Genomic DNA, 20,840 nt, shown 5'->3' with positions numbered 1-20,840 from the left:
CAGGCCAAGGACTTTTCGGCTTCTCGCTCTGTCCTGCCAGCGAGCAGGCTAGGGGTGCAGCAGGAGCTGGGAGGGGACAGACCCAGGACAGCTGACCCAAACTGGCCAAAGGGGTATTCCATACCATCTGACATCATGCTGAACAATATATAGGGGTGGCTAGCCGGGGTGGGGGGGCTGGCTGCTTGGGGATAGGCTGGGCATCGGTCAGCGGGTGGTGAGCAATTGCATTGTGCATCACTTGTTTCTCACACATTATTATTATTAATACTATTATCATTATCACTATTATTATTATTGTTATTATTATTTTCCTGTCTTAATAAACTGTCTTTATCTCAACTCACAGGCTTCACTTTCCTGTTTCTCTCCCCCCATCCCAGAGAGGGAGGGGGGAGGGTGAGCGAACGGCTGTGTGGTGTTTAGCTGCCAGCCGGGTTAAACCACAACATATATACATGATATATACATGAAATAGTGGGAGATACATGAAATAGATTAGTGGCTGTGACCTGTTACCTGGTCAGGTCAGATCAAGGACTGCTTTGTTTACATTAAATCCCACTGAAAACAATAGATAATGCTTAAAAGTTCTATGATACTGCTTCCCTATATAGGGAGAGCAGCTGATACAAAAGAGACCCATGGAGACCCATGCTTTGGCATGCATATTAATTTCAATGTCAGCCTTTCCTCTAACCTGAATTAATTAGACTTTAGAGCTGATAAGTCAAGGTCAGCCACATAGTAAACTGTTTGACTTTTTAACCAAATCTCACCTTCTCGAATTAAAGAAATCTACAGAAATTCATGCTCAAAATGTATAAGCATATACACAAAATTTCACACTGTTAAGGAAAAAAATACATTTCAAACCATGTGTTCAAACAATACAGTTATGTTTAAAACCAAATTGCACATTGTTGCAGTTGAAGTTAATGGTACTTTTACAATAAATAAGTCATTGACATGTGTCTTGGTTTTGCCTAGGAGAGAGTTAATTTTCTTCATAGAGGCTCACACATTCCTGTGGTTTGGATTTCTGTTGAAAGTGGAGGTGATAACAAACCTATGTTTTCAGATGTTGCAGAGTAGTGTTTGCATACAGCCAAGGACTTTTCAGCTTCCCATGCTGCCCTGCCAGCAAGGAGGCTGGGGGTGCACCAGGAGCTGGGAGGGGACATGGCCAGGACAGCTGACCCAGACTGGCCAGAGGGGATGTCCCATGTCATAGGGTGTCATGGTCAGTAATAAAGCCTGGGGTAAAGAAGGAGGAAGGGAGTGATGGCATTTGTCATCCCAAGAAACTGTAACACACGACGAGCCCTGCTTTCCTGGATGTGGTGAACACGCCTGCTGGTTCATGGGAAGTAGTGAATGAATTCCTTGTTTTGCTTTGCTTGCATGAGGCTTTTGCTTCTATCCAGTAATCGGTCTTTATCTCAACCCATGAGTTCTTACACTTTTACCTTTCTGATTCTCTTCCCCATCCCATCTGGGGAGAGTGAATGAGTGGCTGTGTGGCACTTAGCTGCCTGCTGGAGATAAACCACAACAATATGTTGTCTTCTTTGCATGAAAGACATTCCCAGTTTTTATGAATAGATAGCAGAAGCCTTTTCTCTGTTATTCTTCTTCTCTTAAAACATCCCCTGAACCCTACTCACACAAAGAAAGGAAACAGTAACAATACTACATGAAGTTGCTTGGCCAGCTGCAAGCATGGAAGGGGATGTATGTATAGAAGAGGCCAATACTAATGTCTCTTTTCTTCCCATCTTCAAAGCCTGATTAAGTTTTATCAGGGATACTGGAGCTTGTGGAAAATCCTTTGTTTGAGCCTTAGGGGACCCTTTGATATATTGATATCAGCATATGCAGAGAAGAAATCAGGAAGGCCAAAGCCCAGCACGAGCTCAAACTGGCTAATATGGTCAAGGATAAAAAAAAATATTTTTATAAATATATTAATGGCAAGAGGAGGGCGAAAGAGAATCTCCGTCCTTTACTGGACACAGTGGTGAACGTGACTACAAAGGTTAAGGAAGAGGCTGAGGTTCTTAATGCCTTCTTTGCATCCATCTTTACTAGCCAGACCACTTATCCTTGGGGTACTCATCCTCCCGATCTGGAAGTCTGGGATGAAGAGCAGAAGAACCCTGCCACACACAGTTCAGGTGTAAACAGAGACCTGCTGCTCCACCTGGACTGTCATAAGTCCATGGGACCAGATGGGATCCACTTGAGGGTGCTGAGGGAGTTGTCGGATGTGATTGCTGGGACACTTTCCATCATCTGTCAGCGGTCATGGTCATTCGGAGAGCTCTCAAATGACCGGAGACTTGTTAATGTGACACCCACCTATAAGAAGGGTGGTAAGGATGATCTGGGGAACTACAGGCATGTCAGCCTGACCTCGGTGCCAGGAAAGGTGATGGAACAGGTCGTCTTGAATGCAATCATGCAATGTATGTGGGACCACGGGGGGATCAGGCCCATTCAGCATGGGTTTGTGAAAGGCAACTCCTGCCTGACCAACCTCATCTCCTTCTATGACCAGGTGACCCACCTGGTGGATGATGGAAAGTCTGTTGACGTAATCTACCTAGACTTCAGCAAGGCCTTTAATACAGTCTCCCACAGTATTCTCCTGGAGAAGCTGGCAGTCCGTGGCTTGGACAGGTGTGGGAATATTGCAATGGTGGTAGACAAGCCCCGTGGTTAGTGATAACGTCGGACTTCTGACGATGAAGCCATGAGGAATATAAGCAAGTTAGAAAGATTAAAGAAGTTGTGATTCACAAGACACCTTGCTGTCTCAAACTCCTTGTTCTCCAACTGTTAAGGTATGGAAGTTGCTAAATGTTTGCTGTTGCTGGGCAAAGTTGTTAACCAGTAAATAGCTAGTCGGAAAGTACTGCTTGTAGAGCTAACGGTATAAAAGGGGAGCCTGTCTTCAATAAGGTTGTTGAAGTTATTGATCCCTAAAGATACCCTGGTGTCCCTGTGGTCTTTATGCCACAGACAGGTACACCCTTTGCTGGGTTAAAAACTGACTAGAAGGCCTGGCCCAGAGAGTGGTGGTGAATGGAGAGAAATCCAGATGGTGACCCATCATCAGTGGTGTTCCCAAGGGGTTGGTGTTGGGGCTCATCCTCTCTAATATCTTTATTGATAACTTGGAGGAGGGAATTGAGTGCACCCTCAGTAACTTTGCAGATGACACCAAGTTGGGGGAAGCGTCGATCTGCTGGAAGGTAGGAAGGCCCTGCAGAGGGACCTCGACAGGATGGGTCGATGGGCAGAGGCCAATGGGATGAGGCTCAACATGGCTAAGTGCTGGGCCCTGCAATTTGGCCTCAACAGCCCCATGCAATGCTACAGGGAGGTAGTGTTGGAAAAGAAGGTGCCTGTTTACGTAAAAAGAAGAAAATTGGAGAAAAAGCTATAAATCTTGATAAACAGTTGTTTTTAAGGAGACAATGAGTCATGGGATCAAAATCCTTCTATAAAAAGCAATGGATATCCTCCAAAATAGGATATAAATGCAGAAGAGCTGACTCTCTGCATGCAGTTTTAATCCCAAATGTTTAACAGGCAAAGTAAATTTCTTCAACATCAATAATTTTTTTTGTCATGATCAAATAGTGAATCCTTAATTTTGTTTTTATTTCATTTAGAATTTGTGGGTTTTTTATTTATTTATTCCCCAACTTGTCTCCTCATAAATTTTCTTTGTTGTTATGATTTAACCCGGTTGGCAGCTGAACACCACACAGCCGTTCGCTCACCCTCTCTCTCCCCTCCCTCTCTGGGATGGGGGAGATAAATGGGAAAGTGAAGCCTGTGAGTTCAGATAAAGACAGTTTATTAAGACAGGAAAATAATAGTAATAATAATAATAATAATAGTATTACTAATAATAATGTGTAAGAAACAAGTGATGCACAATTGTAATTGCTCACCACCCGCTGACCGATGCCCAGCCTATCCCCGAGCAGCCAGCCCCCCCACCCCGGCTAGCCACCCCTATATATTGTTTAGCATGACGTCAGATGGTATGGAATACCCCTTTGGCCAGTTTGGGTCAGCTGTCCTGGGTCTGTCCCCTCCCAGCTCCTGCTGCACCCCTAGCCTGCTCGCTGGCAGGACAGAGCGAGAAGCTGAAAAGTCCTTGGCTTAGTGTAAACACTGCTCTGCAACAATTAAAACATCAGCATGTTATCAGCGCTCTTCTCATCCTAATCCAAAACATAGCACCCTACCAGCTACTAAGAGAAAATTAACTCTATCCTAACTGAACAGGACACTTTGTAAACAGGTAGATCCTTTTACCAATAAAGAAATAGGAAACCAAAAATGATTTTTACTTTGCCTATTCTTGCTTGTCCCTTGATGGTAGACTGCTACTAATTCTACAGAAATAATTTTCAAAGTAGGATGCTGAAGCTGTAATCTCTTCAAGTTCATTCAATCACTTCATATCTTTCATATTGCTTAGCATACTCCTATTTTTCCATTAACCATATAAATAACATTATTTAAAACAAGCAGTCCTAAAAGCAGTTTCTGAGGATCTCCACTACTGTTTCCTTAGGTTTGTGCCTGGTGTACCTAGCCAATAAACACATATAGTCAGAATCCACGCAAAAGTCTTTCAATTAATCAATTAATTAATTCTGCAGAATCAGGTGCTTGGCAATCTTTTGCAAAGCAGCACACCTCTGACTTGAAATACAGTTATTTACACACAACCAGCTTGTGAAACTACTTCCTTTGCTTCTTCTGATTGGTTGTCCCAGCTTGCCTAGATTATCTCCAATTGAGCATGCATGTTACAGAAGATTAGTGGGGAAGTGGGGGAGGGGAAACAACATGACACAACAATTCCTGCATTTCCATACATTTCCATTTTGATAGGTGTAATTTTTAATATGGTAATGACCCTTAATAAGCAAAAGGTTACTCTGGGTCAGTCTGGAGTCTTCCTTCAGCTGCTCCATTCTTGCTTTCATCTGCTTTGTTTTTATTAGCTCAAGGTTACTATTCTCATTTTCTTTAGCACAGAACTACACTAGCAGTTGGTCATTAAGTGGTAAGCAGTAAAATACCACATTCAAATTGTCTCCCACTGAGTCATTTTCCCTATATATTTTCCACGACCTAAAAATAACCTCTGTTCTCTCTGGTTTAAATAAAAAATTCCCATGCATTATCATATCCACTACTAAAGCTCAAATAAATAACATCTTTGCAATGCTTCTCTAAGTAATCAATTATCTCATTGATATCAAGAAAAACAAAAAACAAACAAACAACACAACACGCTAATTTGTGACAATCTCAAATTAATTAAAGATCTGAATTTAAACCTTTAGACAGGGAGTAAAGCATTGCTGAAAGATGTTAAGTAAAATCTTCAGGCCAAAAAGGAAAAAATATAAAACCCTTTGTAGCAAGTGGCTAGAAATCTTCCTCAGAAAATATGTTAGGTTAACAAAAAATGGTTGCAGCTATTATAGACTGTTCACTTTGAAGAAATACTAGGATGAATCAGTATAACTTTTCTTTGAAGCACACAGAGATACTATGGCATAAGGTCTAACAAAAAAATTTAAGCATTTTATTATAAATTCATCCACTGACTTTACACAGAATGCCCTACTTACTATAGTGTTATACCTTTCAATTATTTCATCAAAAATGATATTTAAAATAGATATATCTGCTGCAACCCAGATACAAAAGACACACACTAAAATCTTATAATGAGTCTAAAATAGCTACACACAAAGGACTCTCTGGAGTCAAATTCACAGATAATAGCCTGGAAGCTGCTATTAGTGAAAAAAATGGAAATGTCCAAGGAAATGGAAATGCCTTGGAAATATCCAAGGTACCATTGTAGTGTTAAAATATGAACATGGCAAGTTTAGCGAAATTCTATCAGCTGTTTAATAATAGCTTTAAAAATATCCCTTAAAAATCACCATGGGGCAGGGTACAATTGTTAAAGCTTTAAATACAGCAAGGCCAAGATTATTCCTTTTACTCATTACTTTGTGAGTAGATTATGGATTTCAGTTTTAACAAATGGTTCAGTACGAGTGAGAGTGGCAGGGTCAGTCCCTAAGTGAGCAATGCTTATACTGATGAGGAGAAAAAGAATCTTTCTCTGAATATAAAATAAGTCCTTTTATATTATCTCAAAGACAAATATTGAATGTCGCTTTGTCAGCATTGCATATGTAATAGGCCTGGAGGGTTTAGAAAGCCAAATGATACAGTTCCTTCTCAGCATGATGATGAAACTCTTTCATTCAGTACCAACTCTGGCGAATATTTAATGGCCGCTATCAAAGATAGATATTTTTGTACTACCAAGTTCACATAACATGCACTCGACAGTATTAAAAGACCCTCATGAGAGGCACTCTGGAATATTAATATTAATTTTTAATAAATATTGTACCATATTAGATATTTCAGAAGACTGAAAGGAAAGTAATATGCTAATATTTAAAAGTGATAAATGGAAGAGCATAGGTGATTTTAGCCTTTTCTGCCTGACACCAAACAATGTAATTAGAACTGCTCTGCATGTTTTGATCATTAAAAAGCAAGGCCAGGTGATAAAACAAACTTCTAATTTTTATGAACCTGAGGGTGTTTTTCAATAAATATCTTTGGAAAACAGATTACTTGTATTAACATTGCATGCGTGTAAGACTTTGGTTGATGAATGTAATCATATGAGAGCACTTGGGTGTACTGACACTTCTGAAAGGTACTCATTTACCATTTTGTTTCAGAAGTGGAAGCAGTGCCAACTCAGCATGGCTCTTACTACACTGATGACAAATTGGCTCTTAAGACTCAAACTGTAACTAATGGAGGAATCAAAAAATAGTTCTAACAGAGTCTCAGATGATTTTATTCTTGAACCTGAGTCCCATTAGTTATTTCTATAGAGCCTATAGAAATATTCTATTATATTTTTATATTTCTATCAGTGATCTGGAGCCAACATAAATGTTCAGTAATTTAAAGTAATTTAAATTTAAGAAAGAAGCTGGTAAATTGCAGCAGGAATAAAGAAAGCACAAAAAAGATGATTAAATGACCAAAAGATGGCTTAGAGTTTCAATGAGTTCTGTCAGGTTAGCACATTAAAAGACTCTTCTGATAAGGAGAGTAATAAGGAAGGTGTAATCATAAGCCCTTAAATATCATATAAGTAAGACACATTTATCAAATCTCTTTAACATAGCAAAGGTAAGAAACATCAAGTAGCTGGAAATTCTCAACCAATCAAGTTCATATAGGTAATAAGTTATTAGTAAATGATATATTTCAATTCTTCTTGCTACAAGGACATAAAGGTGCTGGAACATGTCCAAAGAAGGGCAACAAAGCTGGAGAAGAATCTAGAAAACAAGTCTCATGAGGAATGGCTGGCTGTGAATGGATGTAAATATGTAGTTGTATTTGGCTTACAAGGCAAGGTTTTGCCACCTGTAAGAGATTCCAGGGTGGAAGAATCCAGGGGCTGCCCTGTGCTGGACACAGCTAGCTCCATCTGGCTCTGTAACAGACCCACTACTGGCCAAAGCTGATCCCATCAGTGAAACTCATGGTGCTTCTGGGAGCATGTAAAACCCCAAAACAGCAACAACAAAAAAGAAAACAAAACAACAACAACAACAAAATCATAAACAGAATAACCCTGCACAGCAGTTGTGAGAGAAAAAATGTGATAAACTACCCTGCAGACACCAAGGTGAGTGAAGAAGGAGGGGGAGGAGGTGCTCCAGCCACCAGAGCAGAGATTCCCCTGCAGCCTGTGGAGAAGACCATGGAGAAGCAGGTTGGCCCCTACAGCCCATGAGGAAGAGGATGTCAGAGAAGATATCTACACTGCAGCTTGTGTAGGCTGATGCTGCAGTAGGCTCTTGGCAGGAACCATAGCCATAGCATGCAAGGGCATTCTGTTCCTGAAGAACAATACTCCCAGAGAGGATCCATGCAGAAGCAGTTCTTGAAGAACTGTGGCCTGGGGAAATAACCTATTCTAGGGTGGTTTGTAGCCCATGTGAAGAAACCCGCACTGGAACAGGGGAGAAGAGGAGGAAGGAGTGGCAGAGATGAACTCTCATGTACTGACTGCAACTCGCATTCCCTGTGCCAGTTAGCAGGATGAACAAGTGGAAGAGTCCTAAATGAAGAAGTGAAGTTGAGCCTGGGAAAAAGGAGGCAGGAGGGAATCTTTTAAATTTTATTATTATTATTGTTATTTCTTGCCATCCTAGTCTATTTTAAATTACCTGTACATTAAATTAATCTCCTCCAAGTTGAGACAGTTTTGCCCATAATGGTAATCAGTAAGTGGTCTCCCTGCTTTTGCCTCCATTGATTAGTTTCTCCATCTTATTTTCTCCTTTTGTCCTGTTGAGGAGGGGGAGTGGCTAATTGTGGGTTTGGCAGACAGCAAAGATCAACGCAACAGAAGGAGAAATTTAATGCATTTTACATAAAGAATTATATAATTCTTTCTGTAGAGTCTCCCTTTTTTGTCAGTTTTTCAGCTTTCAAGGCTTAGTGTCATGTATTTTTATGTTCTTCAGATGTGTTTTTGCCGGCTTGAGTTGAGCTTGCTGAGTAGCAGCAAGGGTTTCAAAAGAGGAATTGCCTTTCTTGAAGAATAAAAATGCAGACAAGAATAATGATAAAAATAGCAGTATTTGGTTAATTATGAAAATCAACACAGTGGCAGGAAACTGAGTTTACTTCAACTGCAAACACAGATAAAATTCACGCGATTATATAAGCATTTAATTAGTCCTCCTGGAAGTACTGCTGCAATGGGAGAAAGGCCAAAGACTGTAAACAGAGTTCCTTTGTAGCTTTCTGATAGAGTAGGAGAAGATAGCTCATCACTCTTCCAGTCATTCTTCAAAACTCTGCTCAGGTATAAACAGTCAGCTTGAGGCCAAAGCAGTCTCCCTGTGCTCCTAGGCTACTTCTCAAAGATCTGCAATGTCATCTCTTCCAGTCATGCCAACTGAAAAGCACAATGCTGAGAGACATTTCTTCACAACTAGTGAGCTGTATTCATTTCTGAACAGAAGCTCATGATACTGTGGGCAAGTGTGTCACTTTGGTTCTTCCCAAAGTATTCACCAAGCTATTTTCAATACTTTTTTTTTTTTAATATGTATTTTGCATGCTTATTTTACTCTATAAGTAAACTGAACTGTGAATTACCACAAGTAATAGAACTAGAATTAGTGTATACTTCCAGCCTTTAGGAAATCCTGTGATTATTCCCATTTTTGTAATCACAAAATGGAGTTTCTGATGTGTTATTTGGAAATAGACAAAATATTTGTGTACATTTGTATATATATACATATATATATACATATATAACAGACTAATTAGAATTAGGATGACATATGTTCCTTTCAATACACTATTACTGACTGTCTAGAAGATAAATCTTAATTGATAGATTTATCAATTGATATTTGTGGTAGACAGGATCTAAAAATAGTTGATACCTCTTTTAAAGATAAATGACATTATAAAGTGTGATTTACATGAGGCTGAGCACTGAGTTTAAACAACCAAAAGAAAAAATGACTAAAAGACATGAGAACAATGTTATTAGTCCAGTAAGAATTAAACAACAACAACAAAACAACAAAAACCCAAACATTAGGAGATGATGTACTTCGCTAATCATTTTCCTCCTGCTTTACTTAATTCTCTTTGGACAACAGGTATGTTTCCATTTTAGAGGCCATCATCTCCCTCTTCACCCATTGTCAGATGACTATTTGAGAGGAAAAAAGAAATCAGTCTCGATAAACTTTAAATAATGCATTACATATTTATTAGGCAGATAAAAAATAGTATAAGTCTGCCTAGCTATGAAAAAGACAGTAAAAAATAACGTATTAGCAATTTCTAAGGAAAGCTGGTAGCTCTGACTAGAAAGTAAGCAGCAGTTAAAAGGGCATTGGTGAACTGATTAGAAACTCTGGTTTTCCTAAGGCAGTGCAGTTTACAGACATACTTTCTTTCCTTCTGGTGAAAACAGGTTTTCAGGATTTTCTGTATTGTCACTATTTAAAGCATGCACTCTTGCATTTTTGGATGGAAAACTCATTCTCTTCTAAACTCAGTCAGCAATTTGTTACAAGAGCAATTATTCAAAGTACCACAAACACAATGTAATAAACTGCAGTTCTTTGCAGGAACAGTTACTTTGTAGTATATATATGCAAATTGGTAGCTATATCCACAATGTTTTTATTACAGGAATCTAATTTCACCACTGGGAAGTGGATAACTACACTTATAATGCTATTTGGAAGACAAGGCCATCTCAATTCATTCAATTCAGCAGGTTACAACCTGGAGTCCAGACTTAGATCACTTAGGAGAGTTTATGCTGCACCTTTGTTGTATGCCATTTTGATTTCAATCTTCATCATTCCCAACAAAAATTTAACATGGCTCTTTTAATTTGCAGTCATGCAGAAATGCCATAGATCTATCAAACTGCTAACACAGAAGAGAATTTACGCTGCAAATTCCTCTGGCCATGCCATGATCATTCTAATAGCTCCCTTTTCTCCTGGAAAAGCAACTGATAATACTGTACTCTAGGCACTGAAAAATTCTTCGGTGAGATATTAGTTATTTTTTATTGTACCACAAGTTCAGGAAAGCTGATGCATGTGATATGCCAGATAGCTTGACTGAAAAGAGAATTTTACAAACATTTCCTTGAAATAATGCTTTGCTTTATTACCTGCTTTACTGTGTCTACATACTTCTTTGTATAAACAAGACAACTCAAAGTCATTTCTGCATACACATTTCAAAGACTGTTCCTAAAGGATCCTCCGCTGCTTACTGATTCTGTAGTTAAAATCAAATGACTTCTGCAGATAGTTGACTCATATACTGATCTTCGAAGGGATGAAGTCTAGGATTTATGATCTACTGAAAGGACTAAATTAACGGACTAACTTAAAGGAATCACTTATCTGTTAAAAAAAGGTGTGATATTTTTATATTGGAATAAAATTCCCAGATGGGGTACTAACATTCATTTTATTTCAGCTAATGAAATTTCAGCTAATGCAGATTATTTATTTATTTACTTGTTTGTTTTTTTGTTTGTTTGTTTTGAATATATGTGGGAGGAGGAAGGAGGGGGAGAAGAAGGAGCCCAAAACCATTAGCAACTCCTGATAACCGTACTTAAAAAAACTTCATTTTGTTTAGGGTGTAGCCAAATGTGGTGGACTAAGGGAGCCACAGGATTTCTCCTTCCTAGTTTGTTAGATAGAATCTCTTGGTGCTCCTAATTCCAGGCTCAGCCAGTAAGGAATGTAATTGTGAATTACAAGGATGAACATATACAGACAAAAAATCTGCAAATAGCAGGACATACAGATAACACAGAGAGTATCATCCTTAGATGCATGCATATGAACATTAACAAAACCCAAACGTACATAAACATGACAGTTTGAACATGCTTTTTGTACCTTATTGGTCAGGACTGAAGTTCCCTAGTGAAATATAAACACAAACACTTCCTCTTTCACCTCATAAGCAAACTGATATTCACTGGTCTCTCAAATACTAACATAGACTTTCCACCCAATAATGACTCAGAGATAAGTCTCTGGAAAGAAGAGAGGTCAAAAAAAGCTTGTTAATGTTCAAGGATCACCTCATCCAAGCCCAAGAGATGTTCATCCCAACAAATAGGATGTTAGGATAAATAGACCAGAAGGCCTGTGTGGTTGAACAAGGAGCTCATGACCAAACTCGAATACAAAAAGGCATCATACAGAGAGTGGAATTAAGGACAGGTAACCTTAGAAGAATACAGAGACACTGTCCAAACACGCAGGGATGATGTTAGAAAGGCTAATGCCCAAGTTGAATTGAATTCAGAGAGGGATGTCAAAGTCATTAAGAAAGGTTTCAGTAAGTACACTGATGACAAAAGAAAGGTTAGAGAAAATGTGGGCCCAATGCTGAATGAAATAGGAGACTTGGTTACAGAACACATGGAAGTGGCTGAGTTAGGACAGCTTTCTTTGCCTCAGCCTCTACCAGCAAGATCAGCCTTCAGGAATCCCAAGTCTCAGAGACCAGGGGAAAGGCTGGAACAGGGAAGATGTAATTGTGGAAGAGGATCAGATCAGGGAATACTTACATAGACTGGACATACTTAAAGTGCATTGGACCTGATGGGCTGCTATAATGGTTTTGTTTGTAATAGAGTTAACTTTCTTTGTAGAGGTTTGTATGATGTTGTGTTTCGGATTTTTGATAAAATTAGTTGTTATAACACACCGATATTTTTACTTGTTGCAGAGCACTGCTCACACAGAGCCAAGGACTTTTCATCTTCTGGTGCTGCCCTTCCAGCGAGGAGGCTCCGGGTGCACCAGAAGCTGGAATAGGACGCAGGCAGGACAGATGAACCAAACTGGCCATAGGAATGTCACCTACCAAATGGAGTCATGGTCAGCTATAACAGCTGAGGTAAAGAAGACGGGAGGGATGTTCGGAGTGATGGCAATTATCTTACCAATAAATCTTTATGTGTAATGAGCCCTGCTTTGCTGGCAGTTAGCTGAACACCTGCCTGCCAACGTGAAGTACTGAATTAATTCCTTGCTTTGCTCTGCTTGCACTTGTGGCTTTTACTTTACCTAGTATACTCTCTTTATCTCCCATGAGTTCTCACACTTTTGCCTTTCTGATTTTCTCCCCCATCCCACCCAGTGAGAGTAAGTGAGTGGCTATGTGGTGCTCAGCCAGGGTTAAACTGTAAAAACTGCACTCAGTGGAGGGAGTTGGCTGATGTCATTGTGAGTCCACTCTCTTTAGAAGTGCATGGGGGAGATCAAATATCACTCCTATCTTCAAGAAGGGCAGAAAGGAAGAATTATGCACCTACATGTTGGCCAGCCATTCCTTGATCCCTAGGAATGTGATGGGGCATTTAGTCCTGGAAAACACTATTAGGCACATGAAGGACAAGCAAATCATCAGAGTAGTCAGCATGGATTCTCCAAGGGTACATTGTGCCTGAGCAACCTGATAAGCTTCTACAATGAAATGAGCAGCCTGATGGATGAGGGAACAATGGTGGATATTGTATAGCTGGACTTCAGTAAGGCTTTTGACTTTGTCTCCCATAAGATCCTCACAAACTGGTGATGTATGAACTGGATGGGCAGACAGTAAGGTGGACCGAAAACTGGCTGAATGGCTGAGTCTGCAGGGTGGTGACCAGTGGTATGATGTCTAGCTGGAGGTCAGTAACTAGTGGTGTACCCCAGGGGTCAATACTGGGTCCAATCCTGTTTAATATCTTAGTGAATGTACTGGGCAAAGGAATAGAGTGCACCCACAGCAAGGCTGCAGATGACACAAAACTGGGAGAAGTGGCTACTATGTTGGAGGGTTATTCTGCCATCCAGAGGGACCTAGATATGCTGAAGAAATGGTCTGACAGAAACCTTGTCAGTTCAACAATGAGAAGTGCTAAGTCCTGCACCTGGTGAGGAACAACCCCAGGCACCAATACTTGCTGGGCTCCACCCAGCTGGAAAGTAACTTAGCAGAGAAGGATGTGGGGGTCCTGGTGGACACCAAGTTGTATATGAGTCAGCAATGTGGTTTTGCCATGAAGAAGGTTAATGGTATCCTGCGCTGCACTAGGCAAGGTATTGCCAGCAAGTCAAGAAAGGTGATCCTTCCACTCTCCTCAGCACAGGTGAGGTCACACCTGCAGAACTCTGTCCAGTTCTGGGATCCCCAGTACAAGAGAGACATGGGCACATGGAGAGGGTCCAGTGAAGGCCCACCAAGATGTTGAAGGGACTGGAGCGTCTCTCCTCTGAGGAAAGGCTGAAAAAGCTGGGATTCTTCAGCCCAGAGACAAGAAACCTTCCCTTCCCTTCCCTTCCCTTCCCTTCCCTTCCCTTCCCTTCCCTTCCCTTCCCTTCCCTTCCCTTCCCTTCCCTTCCCTTCCCTTCCCTTCCCTTCCCTTCCCTTCCCTTCCCTTCCCTTCCCTTCCCTTCCCTTCCCTTCCCTTCCCTTCCCTTCCCTTCCCTTCCCTTCCCTTCCCTTCCCTTCCCTTCCCTTCCCTTCCCTTCCCTTCCCTTCCCTTCCCTTCCCTTCCCTTCCCTTCCCTTCCCTTCCCTCCCCTCCCCTCCCCTCCCCTCCCCTCCCCTCCCCTCCCCTCCCCTCCCCTCCCCTCCCCTCCCCTCCCCTCCCCTCCCCTCCCCTCCCCTCCCCTCTCTTTCCCTTCCCTTCCATCTTTTTTTTCTTTTCTTTTTTTCTTTTTTTTTTCTTTTCTCCAGTGAGCATACTACGAGAGAGTAATAAAAAGTATTACGTTAAAACCAACTCCGTAATATATACCCAGATTTCCACTAGTTTTGATGAAGCTTGATTTTCAATTCAATATTCACTGTGCAGTATTAATCTCTATACTCTCTCTATATGTAGGAGGAAATCCAACATGCTGCAAGAGCTATGATAAATTATCCTGCCCCATTCTACTTGCAATTGCAGAAGAACAGGTCTGAATCCGTAATAGACAGTAATGTTATACAGTGGTAGGATAAATGCTTGCAGTCATCTTCAAAATACCAAAGAGAGGGAAAGTTGAACAATGTCATATAAAGACTCTCCTGTACTGCTGCTCTCCACTGAGATGTGTGTTACTATCTCAGGGACTCTAGTGTTACTACACAACTGACTCTAGGCAATTCAGTCAAATATGGATTCAGATCCATAAAAATTCCAGGAAAATTCAGAAATGGATCCAGATTTTACAGTGAGATTTCTAAATAAGATCAATTATTGTCAATTTCTGGTACGTGGAGACATGTCTACTAGGAACTACATGAATATCAGAATATTTTTTTCTGCACTGGCCAAGAAGCAAGCAGATGATCTTTACTCATTCTAAATTTTGTGTTGGATTTAGAACAGTAATTCAGAATTCAAAGACTTTGAGTCCTACCATTAATTTCTGAAGCCATCTAATCAGTTAGAATGAGTACATACAAGGGTAATTGAAAGACCCTTACACATGATGTTTTTGAGTGCCTCTGCGCTGTCAGCAAAATTTGTTACCAATTTATTACTTGAACTATATCACAACAGAGGCAAAACTCATCAAGGATTTTAATTATTGTAGGAAGGTGGAAAAATCCTGTTATCACTCATGCATGGTACAAGAAGTTCTAAAATATTCAAGACTGCTACTTCACTTACATTTATGGACGCATTAGTCCATTTTGCTTGTCAGTTCTGTTTGCTTGCCTTTGAATGATATAGGATTTCTGCATTTTGAATTCCAAAGGTGTCAATGTTGTGCACATGGCTGAACAGGTGACATGAATTGCTTAAATAATGGAAAAATAAATGTGAGAAAAAAAAAGAAAGGGGACAACAAAATGGAAGCCTGAAGGAGACATTAAAACAAACAAACAAATAAATAAATAAAGCTGTTTTGCCATTGGTCAAACACTTTAGATTGTGTTGTTCATTTTTGTTATTTACTGGCAATTTACTGCAATCTTCGAGATCTTAAATACAATAGTAAAAATGTGAAAAAACATATTCAATGTCCATAGGGTAAGAAAGAACTTGAAATAAATTGATGTAATGACTATGTAAAATGGTCTGTTTTCTTACACTTAAAAAAGCAAGCAAAATAAAACAATTACTGCTTTATTATTTCTTTAGCAGTATGTAGTTACTCATGCTTTATGTGTATTTCAACAAGAATTTTGCAAGTAGAAAACAATAAAGCGGTTCACATTAAAGCTAAACATTTGCAGCACTAGAATACTTGCACAGATGTAAACTTACAAATGTATTCATAGGAGACTTAGTACACTGTTCCCTGAGAAAGTATATTTCATGAATAATTTCTTATCCTATAATATATTAACTATTTTGTGTAATACATTACTTTTAGTCATATTATATATGTACATTACAAAAATATCTCAAAATTATGATTTGGTTTGTAAGCATAACTCTTCTGCCTCTTCTCCCAGTTTGGAAACTGTGAGATCAGAATTGGATCTAATGTGTTATCTAGCTAGGAAGTGACTTTTCTAAAACACGTGGTGTTCAAATGCAGAATTTTCAAGCTGGACCCTCTTTTCATGCAATTTAATATCATGGATTCTTCCCAGAAAAGACTGTATGTTGATTTACAAAGAGCATGCTTGAAACGAGCCATGCTGAAATCATACTGAGCTCTCTGCTGTTTTAAAGAATCCATACAGGTTTTGCACATATATTTATGATGGGTTATAAAAGTATCCAGTGAAAGGTGGCTAAACAGGAAGCACACAGGAAAGGAAAAACAAAACAAAACAAAACAAAACAAAAACCCAGCCACTTGCACAACAGACAAACACTGCATAAACACTTGAGAGCTCTTTCTACACATCTGATGTGCTAATTTTGAGAAGAGATGACAAGACTTCTCAAGGATTAGAGAACAGCAAGACTTCAATCTGGCCAGGAGGAGACAAGAAAGGATTTTATGAGGTCAGAGATTGTCCAGCAGTGCAAGCTAGCAATCTGAACAAACTCATGCAAGGTGGTTGGAGGAGGTGGCAAGAAAAAAAAAATCTTTCTTCTAGCTGTAAGCAAGGATAAGATAAATCATGAGGGACCTTGAAAAAGAGACTTTTGACAGGCAAACTTTCAGGAGAAATGAAAACATAGGAATGCTTGTTCTTTACTTTCACCTTCTGCTTATAGAATCATAGAATCATAGCATATCTTCAGTTGGAAGGGACCCACAAGGATCATCGAGTCCAACTCTTGGCACCACACAGGTCTACACAAAAATTCAGACCATTTGACTAAGTGTATAATTCAAACGCTTCTTAAACTCTGACAGGCTTGGTGCTGTGACTACGTCCCTGGGGAGCCTGTTTCGGTGCACAACAACCTCAACCAAGTGAAGAACCTCTTCCTGATATCTAGCCTGAACCACCCCTATCACAGCTTGACTCCATTCCCTTGGGTCCTGTCACTGGTCACTAAAGAAAACAGATCGGTGCCTGCCCCTCCACTCCACCTCGTCAGGAAGCTGTAGGCTGCGATGAGGTCCCCCCTCAGCCTCCTCTTTTCCACGCTGAACAGACCAAGTGACCTCAGCCGCCCCTCATACGTTTTCCCCTCTAGGCCCTTCACCATCTTTGTAGCCCTTCTCTGGACACTCTCCAACAGTTTCACATCCTTTTTGTACTGTGGTGCCCAGAACTGCACACAGTACTCGAGGTGAGGCAGCACCAGCACAGAGTGGAGCGGGAAAATCACTTCCCTCAACCGACTAACAATGCCATGCTTGATGCACCCCAGAATACGGTTGGCCCTCCTGGCTGCCAGGGCACACATTTTCTTAGAGTGCATGAACTCTCCATTCTCCTGTGTAAGAAAGTGAGCAGGGAGGAGAGAAAACCTGGATGGTTGTGCAAGGACCTGATGGTCAAACTGAAGCACAAGAAGGAAATGCACAGGCAGTGGAAGCAAGGACATGTGGCCTGGGAAGACTATGGGGATGCTGTTTGGATGTGCAAGGATGGGATCAGAAAGCCAAGGCACAGATGAAACTGAGCTCAGCAAGGAATGCAAAGAATAACAAGGAGGTATGCTATAGGTACATTGCTCAGAAAAGAACGGCCAAGGAGAATGTACCCCCTGTGATGGATGAGAAAGGAGAACTTGTAACAACAGACAGGGAGAAGTCTGAGGTACTCAGCAACTTCTTTGCCTCAGCCTTCACTGTCAGGCTTCCCATATCTCTCAAATCCCTGACCCTCTAGGCGAGGGCTGGGGGAGCAAAGTCCCTTCCACTGTAAGTGAAGAGCAGGTTCAAGACCTCCTGATGAAACTGGACAGGTACAAATCTATGGGGCCTGATGTCATGCACCCCAGCACCCTGTGGGAATTTGCTAATGGAGTTGCCAAGCCACTCTCCATCACATTTGAAAAGTCTTGTCAGTCAGTCGAAGTCTCTGGTGACCAGAAAAAGGGAAACACCGCTCCCATTTTTAAAAAGGGTAGAAAGGCGGAGCTGGGGAACTACAGATCGGTGAACCTCACCTCCATGCCTAGGAATATTGTGGAACAGGTACTCCTGGAATCAATCTTAAGGCACATGCAGGACAAAGATCTAATCTAAGGCAGCCAACACGGCTTCACCAAGGGCAGATTGTACCTAACCAATCTGGTGGCCTTGTATGATGATGGAGAGACTGCACCAGTCAACAAGGCATGACTGACCAATGTCATCTACTTGGACTTCTATAAGGCCTTTGACACTGTCCTACATGACATTCTGATCTCCAAATGGGAGAGGCATGGGTTTGAAAGGTTTACCATTCAGTGGATAGAGAATTGACTTGCAGGTTGTACCCAGAGAGTGGCACTCAATGGTTCTATGTCTAAGTGGTGGCTGGTGATGAGGGGTGTTCCTCAAGGATCTGTCTCATGACCAGTACTATTTAATATCTTTGTCAACAACATAGACAATGCTATCGTGTGCACCCTCAATACGATTGCAGATGACACCAAGCTGAGTGGTACAGTCCATATAACAGAAGGAAAGGATGCCATCCAGAGAGACATGGACAAGCTAGAAAATTGGCTAGAACCTAACTAAGTTCAACAATTCCAAGTACAAGGTGCTGTACGTGGTTCAGGATAATCCCAGAGATGAGGATAGACTGGGAGAATACACTGAGAACAACCCTGATGCAATGAACCTGTGGATGAAAAGCTCGACATAAGCCAGCAGTGGACACCTGCAGCCCAGAAGGCCAACTGCATCCTGGACCGCAACAAAAGAGGTGTGACCAGCAGGTCAAGGGAGGTGACTGTCACCCTCTGCTCTGCCCTCATGAGGCCCCACTTGGAGTATTGCATCCACATCTGGGGCCCCCAGCACAAGAAGGATGTTTATCTGTTAGACTGAGTCCAGAGGAGGGCCAAAAAGATGATCAGAGGGTTGCAGTACCTCTCCTATGAAAAAAAGGCTGAGTGAGCTGGGGATGTTCAGCCTGAAGAAGAGAATGCTCCAGGGAAACCTCATTGCAGCCTTTTAATACTTAAAGGGAGCTTATAAAAAAAGATGAAAAGTAACTTTTCACTTGGCCAGATAATGATAGGACAAGGGAAAATGTTTTTAAACTAAAAGAAGGGAGATTTCGATTAGATGTTACGAGGAAATTCTTCACTCAGAGAGTGGTGAGGAATTGGAACAGGTTGCCCAGAGAAGTTGTGGATAGCCCATGTTCAAGACTGGGTTAGATGAGGCCCTGGGCAACTTGATTGTGGGTGATCCCTGCCCATAGAAGGGGAGCTGGAACTAGATGGTCTTTAAGGATCCTTCCAACTAAAGCCATTCTATGATTCTATGATATGTGTGAATGTATTTGCTATGCTACTTTGTGTTGTTGTTGTAGTTGTTGTTGTTGTTGTTGTTGCTGGCCAGAGAACTTTGGTGAGAGAAAAAAAAAAAAAAAAAAAGATTTAGCCAAAAAAATGGCTGAGATGACAGAGACACACCAACAGTAGACCATTCCTGTTTAAACCAGCTGAAAAGCATGTAGCTTTCTTTTGTTTATGAAAAGAATGTTATCACTTTAGTTTACCAAAAGGGGAATTACTATCAAGAAATGTCGGTGGGAGCAAATTTTATGAAGGGCACAAAAGCCCATCGGTACAGAATGTTTTCCACACTACTTTCCTTCCCCTGTTCTCTTCTGACATTTATTCCTGACTTTCTTACAAGACAGGTGGTTATATACACTGGCTTGTTCTAGTACATAGCATTTTAATCTGGTACATAGCTTGCCAATAATTTTGAAAGAATCTATAGCAACCTTTTCTGCTGATCTTTTATAAATCCCCTGAGTATCTGGTATGTCATGTGAGAGATGTCACATAAATAAATCATGTCAAAAAGAAAAAATAAATAAATCACGAGACCAGGATCAGATTATACAGTTGTATACCATTGCAGATCTATACACATCTCTTTGATTACTGCTTTACAGGGATGATCATATGTATCTGTGCAGCTGAATTTGCCTTAAGTTGGCAGTGTGTGTGTCATTGCAGCAAAGGTATCAACAGTTTAATTTTGAATCAGAGCATTTATCCAATAAGGACTTTTTATTCTTTCTTGTTAAGGTGAATGTTAAACTTTTTGTCTGTTTAGACTGAAACAAGCTGATAGAGGTTTTACTTGTTTTTGACCTTTAGTGGCTAATTTGGGACTTTAAATGCCTTTATTGGATAGTGGATGTTTCAACATTTAATGGAAGATTGTATTAAGGAAGTGAAGACAATATCAGGATCCTCAATGCCAGGATTAAGGAAATATTCAAGCATTGCTTTCTCCAGGCTCAAGATAATTGTACCTATATAAGTAAGAAGGCAATCAAAGGGGGCAGGAGACATGCATGGTAGAGTAAGGAGCTTCTGGCAAAACTCAAACAGAAGAATAAAGTATAAAACATATGGAAAAAGGGACAGGCCACTTGGGAGGAATACAGGGACATTGTCAGTGTATGCAGTGATGCAATGAGGAAGGTCAAGGGCAATGTGGAAAGTCAAGGCTCATTTGGAATTAAATCTGGCAAGGGATGTCAAGGACAACAAGAAGGGCCTCTTCAAACACATCAGTAGTGAAAGGAAGACTAGCAAAATGCAGGCATGCTACTGAATGGGGTGGGTGCCCTGGTGACAAAGGA

General features: G+C 40.7%; 1 long non-coding RNA gene across 2 annotated transcripts in view; it reads right to left on the bottom strand.

Moving 5' to 3' along the window:
* LOC310890139 overlaps window positions 1–20,840 on the bottom strand; it is a 764,802-nt gene that overhangs the window by 204,604 nt on the left and 539,358 nt on the right. The window lies entirely within an intron of this gene.

The sequence above is a fragment of the Anser anser genome (assembly GCF_964211835.1).
Source record: "Anser anser genome assembly, chromosome: Z".
NCBI classification, from domain to species: Eukaryota; Metazoa; Chordata; class Aves; order Anseriformes; family Anatidae; genus Anser; species Anser anser.
This window is presented reverse-complemented; position numbering and strand designations above follow the sequence as displayed.